Here is a 9,345-nt window from a genome sequence, read left to right as displayed (position 1 = left end):
ACACACACACACACACACACACACACACACACACACACACACACACACAAACTCTCTCTCAGCTGTGCCCCATCCTGTCCTCCCCCAAATCAACAAAATTATTTCTGAATTTTCTGCTTCTTTTCTAACCTTTCTTTTCTGAACTTTTCTGCTTTCCACATCTTAAAGTTAAGCTACCATGGTCTCCCTTTACCTTGTGGCTGAGCTGAGGTATTGTGGGTGAAGCCTTGCCTCTTGATGTAGAGGGTAGGGCTGGTTTTCTAGCCCAGGGCTCCTCAGACTTTTCCCACTCAAGACCCTTCAGCTCTTCTTGAGCTGTGGGCCGCTGTTCTAGTGGGTGCGTTAAAAGGGCGAGCACCATGTTATAAAGGCCCTGGAGTCAGTGGGACCTGGATTCAAAACTGGCCTCAGACTAGTGACATGGCCTCAATTTCTCCATCTTGGAAAAAAACTGATGATAACCTTTCTCAGAGGGTCACTGTGGAAGTAAAATGAGATAATGAATGCAAAGCTCTTTGTAATCCTTAAGTATCTATAGGAATGGGAGTGGTTGGGTGGTATAGGAGGTAATAATCCAGTGCTCAAGTTGTGGGAGGCCTTGTGGCCCTGGGCAGGTCACTTAACTTGTTTGCCTCAGTTTCCTCCTCTGTAAAATGGAGATATACTCATAGCCCCCACCTTTCATAGTTTATTGTGAGGATCAAATGAAAGAATACCTAAAGTTTGTTTTGCTGACCTTTAAGTGCAGCAGAAATGGTAAGTATTATTTTGCTGCTGTTTCCTTACAAACAGTGGCTGCCCGCCTCTCCTAATTTCCCAGAGCAGTGTTGGTGGACACCAGAGCTCTGCATTCTTGGTCTCCAAGTCTGACTGAGCCCTTGCCCCTAGGACAGGGATCATGACCATGTGACCCAAGGACTGACATTGTTACATAAATAGATGTGGGGTCTTCTGGGGATTATTAACTTCTGGTCTGGCAGGAAATTGTCCCAGTGACTGTGGTGGAGCTCATGGCCATGGGACTGATCGACCATACAAGGCATCTGTCTACTTTCCTTCCATTTGGTTTTTGGTTGGCCAGTGGTAGGATTTCAGTCATAGACTATCAGAGCTGGAAGGGTTTTTCCTTAGAGATCATGTTCAACCCCTTCATTTTACAGATGAGAAAACTGAGTCTTAGAAAGGTCTAGGTCACACATCAAGGAAATGATGGGCCAGATGTAGAACCCAAGTTGTTTTACTTGTATCTATTATTCTTTCCATTACATCAAATTGAAGGCTTTAGGGGAAAAATAATGAGAAGTTATTTTTTGTTTTGTTTTGGTTTTAGGATTTTTTGGTGACTCCCCCCTCTTAAAAAAAATCAACACAATTATTTCTAGACTTTTTTACTTTTCTGCATTTTCATATTTCAAAAAAAAAACAAACTAAAATGAGTATTTCCTAAGCAAATCATTTTATCATTATTTTTCTAAACTAGAGAAGAGAGGCATGGTGGATCCAGCTGTGATCTAGTTGGCTGGCCTTTGAGTCTGGAAGCTGGGAATTCCATCCCTGCCTTGGCCTTATACGAATCATTTAACCCCTCAGTTCCTCCAGGCTGCTCTAGACCATACATTCTAAACTATTTGCTGATTTGCTTTGGTGGAGAGTTTCTCTGGGGCTCTGAGGCTTCCCCACATTAATGAAGTCATGGGACCAGAGCAATCCCAGCCCCACAACAATTCCCCAGATCAAAATGACTCTGAATTTGTAAGCAACACTTAGAAAGAAGGGATTTCGTGTTTTTTTTTTCTCCCAGAAAAAAGAACTGGAAACATTGCACATTTGTGTCTTCCACCAACTCTGTGGTGTCCATGGTGTTTCCTGAATTTTTTTGCATCCCTGCTGAGGAAGAGAAAAAGGTTAAATTCCAACAGAAGACCACCAGATTAGACCAAAGGAAGTATCAGTCTTCCTGAGAACAAGGCTGTTGGGTCCAATGACCAGCTCCTGAAGAGACTGAGGCCGTGGGGCTGGCCTTCTGTGGGATCTCTTTGTAACAACAGAAGAAGTTTCATCTGCAAGAGAAGAGGGGAATCTGGGCCTTCGGGGGTGGGGGACTGGGAATGTGGAAGCTTGGCTCTTGGGTTGTTTGAGGGTCACCAGGACAGGTTTTAAAGGCCATCGATCTTCATGCTCAGACCCAGCATGTACTCCTTCCTCATCCCCTGGTTCTTAGAATCTCCAGCTTCCTACAAAGCCCACCTCAGATGTCTGAGGCCTCTCCTGACCATCCTACCCCAATTTACTGTGTTTCTTGCATGTATGTTTTGTATTTACTTATATTCTCTCAAGTTATTTTTTCTGATAGAAGGTAAACTACTTGAGGGCAGGGTCTTTTTCATTTTGGACACCCAGCACTGTTCCTGGCACATAGTAGGCCCTTCATCAGGGCTTATTCATATCCTTAGTGATTTTTTTTCCTTCTGACTGGCTCAGGAAGGCTCCTGGGTTTGTTGCTGTCAGAACACTTGGTAGCTTTCAATCAGGTCCTTCAGTCCATCTGTAGTTGACATGCAGCAATACCCAGAAACCCTGACAAACTGGGGCTTCTGGATCCTTATGATTCTCCCTTCCCTTTTGTGGTCCACACACCTTCAGTCTTATCCCCTGTCACTGGAGATGAGTGGAGGAGGGAATGTGCTCAGCCTGAGGCCCTGTCAGCATGGGGACACCGAAGGGGTCAATCTACCAGCAGATGCAGTCAGAGGGAGCTCTCTCTGTTCTTACTGGTGGTCAGTTTCCTGGAAGTGGCAGGGTCAGCCAAGGATGCCCTAGGCTGAGATGACAGCCTGCTACCCTAGATCGACTTGTGAACCCAATTGCAAAAAGGTTTTTCACATAAATAAAGTCAGATCTAAATAACTGAAAAAAATATCCATTGCTGACATGGATAGGCTGAGCTAATATTAAAAAAATGACAATTCTGCCTAAATTACTTATTCAGTGCCATACCAATCAAACTACCAAAAATTATTTTATAGAGCTAGAAAAAATAATAACAACATTCATCTGGGAGAGCAAAAGATCAAGAATATTAAGGAAATTATTGAAAAGAAATGCAAGGAAAGGTAGCCTAGTCATACCAGATCTAAAATTGTATTATAAAGCAGCAATCATCAAAACTACTTGGTACTGCCTAAGAAATAGAGTAGTGGATCAGTGGAATAGGTTAGGTATATGAGACACAGTAGTCAGTGACTATAGTAATCTACTTATCTGTTTGATAAACACAAAGACTCCAGCTTCTGTCACTATTTGACAAAAAACTACTGGGAAAACTGGAAAACAGTGTGGCAGAAACTAGGCATAGACCAACATCTTACACTGTATACCGAGATAAGGTCAAAATGTATGCGTGATTTGGACTTTATGTGAAAACTATAAGCAGACTGGGAAAATAAGGAATAGTTTATCCGTCAGATTTATGGGGAAGGGAAGAATTTATGACCAAATGAGATAGAGAACATTATGAAATGCAAAATGGATAATTTCGATTACATTTAATTAAAAGTTTTTGCACTGACAAAACCAATGCAACCAGGATTAGGAGAGAAGTGGAAAACTAGGAAAGAATTTTTACAAGTAGTGTCTCTGAAAAAGGCCTCATTTCTAAAATATATAGAGAATTAAGTCAAATTTATGAGAATATAAGTCATTCCCCAACCAATAAGTGATCAAAGAATATGAACAGGAAGTTTTCAGATGAAGAAATTAAAGTTATCTATAGTCATATGAAAAAATGCTCTCTAAACCACTATTGGTTAGAGAAATACAAATTGAAATAACTGAATTACCACATCACACCTATCAGATTGGCTAACATGACAAAACAGGAAAATGATAAATGTTGGAGAAGATGTGGGAAAATTGGAACACTAATACATTGTTGATGGAGTTGTGAATTTATCCAACCATTCTGGAGAACAATTTGGAACTATGCCCAAAGGACTATAAAACTGTGTATACCCTTTGATGTATACCCTTTGATGCAGCAATACCACTTCTAGGTCTGTGTCCCAAAGAAATCATAAAAATGGGAAAGGGACCCACATGTACAAGAATATTTATAGAAGCTCTTTGTGTGGTGGCAAAGAATTGGAAAATGAGGGGATTCCTATATTGTGGTGTATTAATGTAGTGGAATACTATTGTTCTATAAAAAGTGATGAGCAGACAGATTTTGGAAAAACCTGAAAACACTGGCATGAACTGAAGCTGAGTGAAGAGAGCAGATCCAGGAGAATATTGTACATAGTAACAGCAACACTGTGAGATGACCAACTTTGATAGACTTAGCTCTTCTCAGCAATGCAAGGATCTAAGACAACTCCAAAAGGGTCATGATCGAAAATGCTATCCACCTCCAGAGAAAGAACTATGGAGTCTGAATGCAGAGCGAAGCATTACTATTTCCTCTTTCGTTGTTTTTGTTTTTTCTTTCTCGTGATTTTTCTCTTTTGTTCTGATTCTTCTTTCACAACATGACTGATGTGGAAACATGTTTAATATGATTATACATGTATAGCCTATATGAGATTGCATGCCGTCTTGGGGAGAGGGGAGGAGTTTAGAACTCAAAATCTTATAAAAGTGAATATTAAAAACTAAAAATAAATTAAGCAACAAAAAACCCCCCAACCAAACTGATCGATGGTTCTGACTGCCCAGAAATGTTGTGATTTGGGGGTAGGGGGTGTGCGGTGCGAGAGGGTGGCAAGAAGATGCATTATCCAGAGTGCCCTGGTGGAAGGAGCATTGAGCTTGATGGCAGTAGACTTGGGTTCAGATCTCCTTGTAGACACAAGTCATTAGACTTCTGAGCCTCAGTTTCCTCATCTGTAAGAAAGAAGACTTGTTTTCCTGAAGTCAAAGCATGCCTCAGACTGTGGGACCCTGGGTGAGTCACTTAACCCTTCTTGCCTCAGTTTCCTCATCTGTAAAATGAGCTGGAGAAGGAAATGTATCTAGTATCTCTGCCAAGAAAACCCCAAATGGGTTCACAAAGAGTTGAATATAACTGAAATGACTGAATAACAACAAAAAGGTTGAGAGAGAATGTGGGTCTAGTGCCATGGATTGAGGAAGACCTGGGTTCAGCTCTCCCTGCCTATGTGACCTTGGGCAAGTCACACTTGTCCAGACTCTGGACAGCTCCCCAAGACTAGGTGACTTACAGATGAGGTTTTGATCCATATTGGTGGAGAGAGGGAAGGATCTCCTTAGTGGAATCACTAAGTGTCTGAATCCCTAAGAAATGTCCAGGTCTGCGCCCTTGCCCCAGGACACAGCACCTGCACAGCCTGATTCTAAGCTCTTCTTCCTTGTGTCCCTTCAGAGAGAAGGTCCCCAGATTCAGAGTACCCTGGGTGCTCTGGAGCCTTCTGGTCCTTGAGTGTTGCTAGGTGGAGGAGTGGACAGAATGCCTGGCCTGGAGTAAGGAAGACCTGAGTTCAAATGTGACTTCAGATATTTAGTAACTGTATCCCTGGGCAAGTCATTTTACTTCTGTCTATAAAATGGGGATAATAGTAACCCTGTGCCTCCCAGGGCTGTTGTAAGGATCAAATGAAACAATTGTCTTGAGGTGCTTATAGTTAACTGTTATAATTAACTGGCCCATAGTTAAAGCACTACATAGCCATTAGTTATCACCATCTAACCTGAGGACTTTTAGCCCTGAAGTTCTAGCTTTGGAGCTGCCCTCCCTGGCCATCTCTCCAGGCAGGGGAAAGGCTGTGAAAAAAAAATCCCTGGGGCCTCTGGGCTATTTTTGAGTCTGCTCCTGTTATGGCCTATCTTTGGCAAATTGTGTACATTTCTTTTCCAAATGTTTACTTAAATCTTTGGTTGGCATGACTACCCTGCTTGTCTGACTCTTCATCTGGTTTGAAACTTCCAATTCCGTGGAACTGAGGGGGACAGCCTATTAAATCAGACAGCCTGTTAAGGTTAACAAGCCTGTGTGTTGCCACCGCCCTGGAGAAGGATTTTCTGGAAAAACCCTAAAGTGCAGAGAGGCAGGGGCTCTTTGGGCCTCTCATTGGACTTTCTGGACATGGAAACTGAGCAGAAAGATCACATGTGGAAGAGTGAGTGACTCCCATCACCAGGCATTAGGCAGGGGTCAGATGAGGAAAAAAAAGACTGCTTCTGAGTCTATCAGAACAATCTCCAGGGTTCCAGATAGATCTAGATATGCCTTTGTTCCTAGTTTCAGCCGTATCAAAAGGAATTTCTGAGACTCTAGGAATATTCCTTTGAGTGCTTCTAGATCTATCATGGGAGTCTCCAGGTTTCTAGGTATATCAAGGAAGACCTGTCCAGAACTCTTAGAGGTTCTGTGCTTAACAAGCTGTCTCTAGGGACCATGTCAAGGAAGGTGTGGGGGTCAGGGTAGATTTAGGAACACACATTTAGAGCTGGAAGGGACCTTGGAGACCATGGAGTTCAACCCCCTCTTTTTACAGATGAGGAAACTGAGGCTGGAAAGGATAGAGACTTTCCCAGATTAACATAGCTAGTAAGTATCAAGAATTTGGTCTTGGGTCTTCCTGACCCAAATCTCGAGCTCTGCCTACCCACTGCACTGCCTAGCTGCCTCTCTCTTTGTGGCTGGTTCTAGGTATGCCAAGGGAAACACTGGGGTTGCCAGTGTATCCAAGAATATTCTTGCTGTTGATTCCGGGTCAATCCAGGAAGTCTCCAGGTTTCTAGGTTTATCTAGGAGTCTGTGACTTGTTCTAGTCTCATCAAGAGAGTCTCAGCTCAGATACCACATCCTGCAGTAGAGCCCTCTAATCGCCCTTCTCCATCTATTCTGCATGCACTGCTTAAATTGAGGTCTTCTCCATTAGAATGTAAGTTTCCTGAGGGTAGGAACCATTTCTGCTTTTTCTTTTTATTCCCTGCCCTTGTCATGTTACCTGGAACATTATAAGATTTTGCTTATGTATGTGAAATATTTATCCAGTTGATGAGAGGCTGCATGGCTGGAAACACTGGGTCCAAGTGTCACCTCTGACACATAGGCAGATCCCTAACACTGAGACAGAGAGGGGTCTACCCTGCATGGATAGAGGGAGTTTCCTCATTTGAGAGTTCCTGTATCAGTGACATCACAGGTCCAGTTCCCATCTCTGTCTGATAGATCTTCATCTCCCGGCCACAGTAGAGACAAATTTATAATTCTGCATTTTCTCCCCCATTTTTATGAAAAAGAAAGTCCCATTTGCTTTCTCTTCCTGCACTTTTGTAAGTGTTTCAACAAATTATTGATTGAATGACTGATTGAGTCTCCGAAGTTCTAGGTATACTCAGGGACTCTAGGAAATTCCAGGTGTATCAAGCCATCTCTGTGACTGGATCTAGATGTGCCCAAAGAAAGCTCTAGGGTTCTAAGCATGTCTAGAAGTATTTCTGTGACTTGTAGGCGTATCAAGTCTGATGGCAATCGAGTTCTGTCCAAAGATTCCGGAGTCCCAGGGGCCCTTGGAAGTAGAAGGGTCACCTCATGTTTCAGGCCAGCTCTGGACTTAGGTGGCCCCTGGGTTGTCAGTCCCTTTTGGCCTTGGGACCTTAGAACTCCAAAGCTCTCATGGCTCAGTATAAGGTCCTCTGGAGGGACAGGAAATAGATACACACATAAAAATAAAGATTAGGAGTAGAATCTGCTAGGAAAAGCATATTTTATATATGTGTCCCATGTATGTATGTATCTATATATAAACATAACCATGCTTAATTGTAACCTGGGGAGGAAGGGGGGAAAAAGAACAAAGTAAAAATGCACAGCAGAGAACAAAAGAAAACCTATAGGGAAGCAAAGAGAAGATGGATAGCTCTGAACACAGCACATAGTATTTAGTATATAGGCTTCTTGAAATTGAAATTTATTGCTATATATTTTGAATCCTCCACATTCTGCTGTGCATGAATGGATGTGCAATTTTTGTTATATTTAAGTTTATAATGTTTCTTTTTCTTTTCTTATATATTTGTTTTAATAAAAAATTTTTAAAGGCTGAGAGCATTTCTAAAATATACAGAGAATTGAGTCAAATTTTTAAGAATACAAGTCATTCTCCAATTGATAAATGGTCAAAAGATATGAACAGGAAGTTTCCAGAGGAAGAAATGAAAGATATCTATAATAAAAAGAAAATGCTCTAAATCACTATTGATTAGAGAAATGCAAATTAAAACAATTCTGAGGTACCACATCTCACCTGTCAGATTGGCTAAGATGACAAAACAGGAAAATGATAAATGCTGGAGAAGATATGGGAAAATAGGAACACTAATGTATTGTTCGTGGAGTTGTGAACTGATCCAACCATTCTGGAGGGCAATTTGGAACTGCCCAAAGGGCTATAAAAAAGTGCATACCCTTTGACCCAGCAATACCACTTCTAGGTCTGTATTCCAAAGAGATCATACAAGTAGGAAAAGGACCCGTATGTACAAAAATATTTATAGCAGCTCTATTTGTGGTGGCAAAGAACTAGAAATCAGGGGGATGCCCATCAATTGGGGAATGGCTGAACAAGTTGTGGTATATGAATGTAATGGAATACTATTGTGCTATAAGAAATGAGGAGCAGACGGACTTCATAATAACCTGGAGAGACGTCTATAAACTGATGCTGAGTGAGGAGAGCAGAACCAGGACAACTTTGTACACAACTACAGACACATTGTAACTGTGATGACTGACTTTGATAGGCTGTGCCCTGCTCAGCAATGCCAGGCTATAAGACACCTCCAAGGGACTCCTGATGGAGAGGGTTCTCCACATCCACAGGAAGAGCTGCAGAGTCTGAACGCAGATGGAACCAAATCGCTTGCTCTCTCTCTTTTTTGTTTGGTTTGGTTTTGTTTTTTTCTTTCTCGTTCATTCCATTGGTTATAATCCTTTAAAGCTTGACTAATTTAATGTGAAGGTATTGTAGAACCTGTATCGGATTTCATGCTGACTTGGGGAGGAGGTAGGGGGAGAAAATTTGAAACTCAAAAGCTTGTGAAACTGAAGTTGTAAACTAAAAGGAAATTTTTTAAAAGTCTGAGAGCAGCAGCTGATGCTGCAGCATGGGAGTTGGGGGCTGGTTTCAAAGTAATTAGCCCAGTTGGAAAGCACCATTACAGTCTTTCATTGAAAAAAAAATTACCCTCCCAAGCCCAGTGAGCTCCTCTGGCCGCATTCTCCACCCTCAAGGGTCTTTGTGAAAGGAAACTCCATCTCTGTGCGAGGCCCCCACACCCTCCCTGTAGGTTTGAAATCCCCTTCAGCCGAGCAGCAGAAGC

General features: G+C 42.1%; 1 protein-coding gene across 3 annotated transcripts in view; it reads left to right on the top strand.

The window, feature by feature from the left end:
* Positions 1-9,345, top strand: part of TSPAN15 (tetraspanin 15) — a 72,598-nt gene that overhangs the window by 31,255 nt on the left and 31,998 nt on the right. The window lies entirely within an intron of this gene.

Source organism: Petaurus breviceps, unplaced genomic scaffold, assembly GCF_028583685.1.
Source record: "Petaurus breviceps papuanus isolate PSGF00001 unplaced genomic scaffold, PetGlider_PUasm1.0 90825, whole genome shotgun sequence".
Classification (NCBI taxonomy): domain Eukaryota; kingdom Metazoa; phylum Chordata; class Mammalia; order Diprotodontia; family Petauridae; genus Petaurus; species Petaurus breviceps.
Note: the sequence above shows the minus strand (reverse complement) of the source record. Positions and strands in the feature narration are given on the sequence as shown.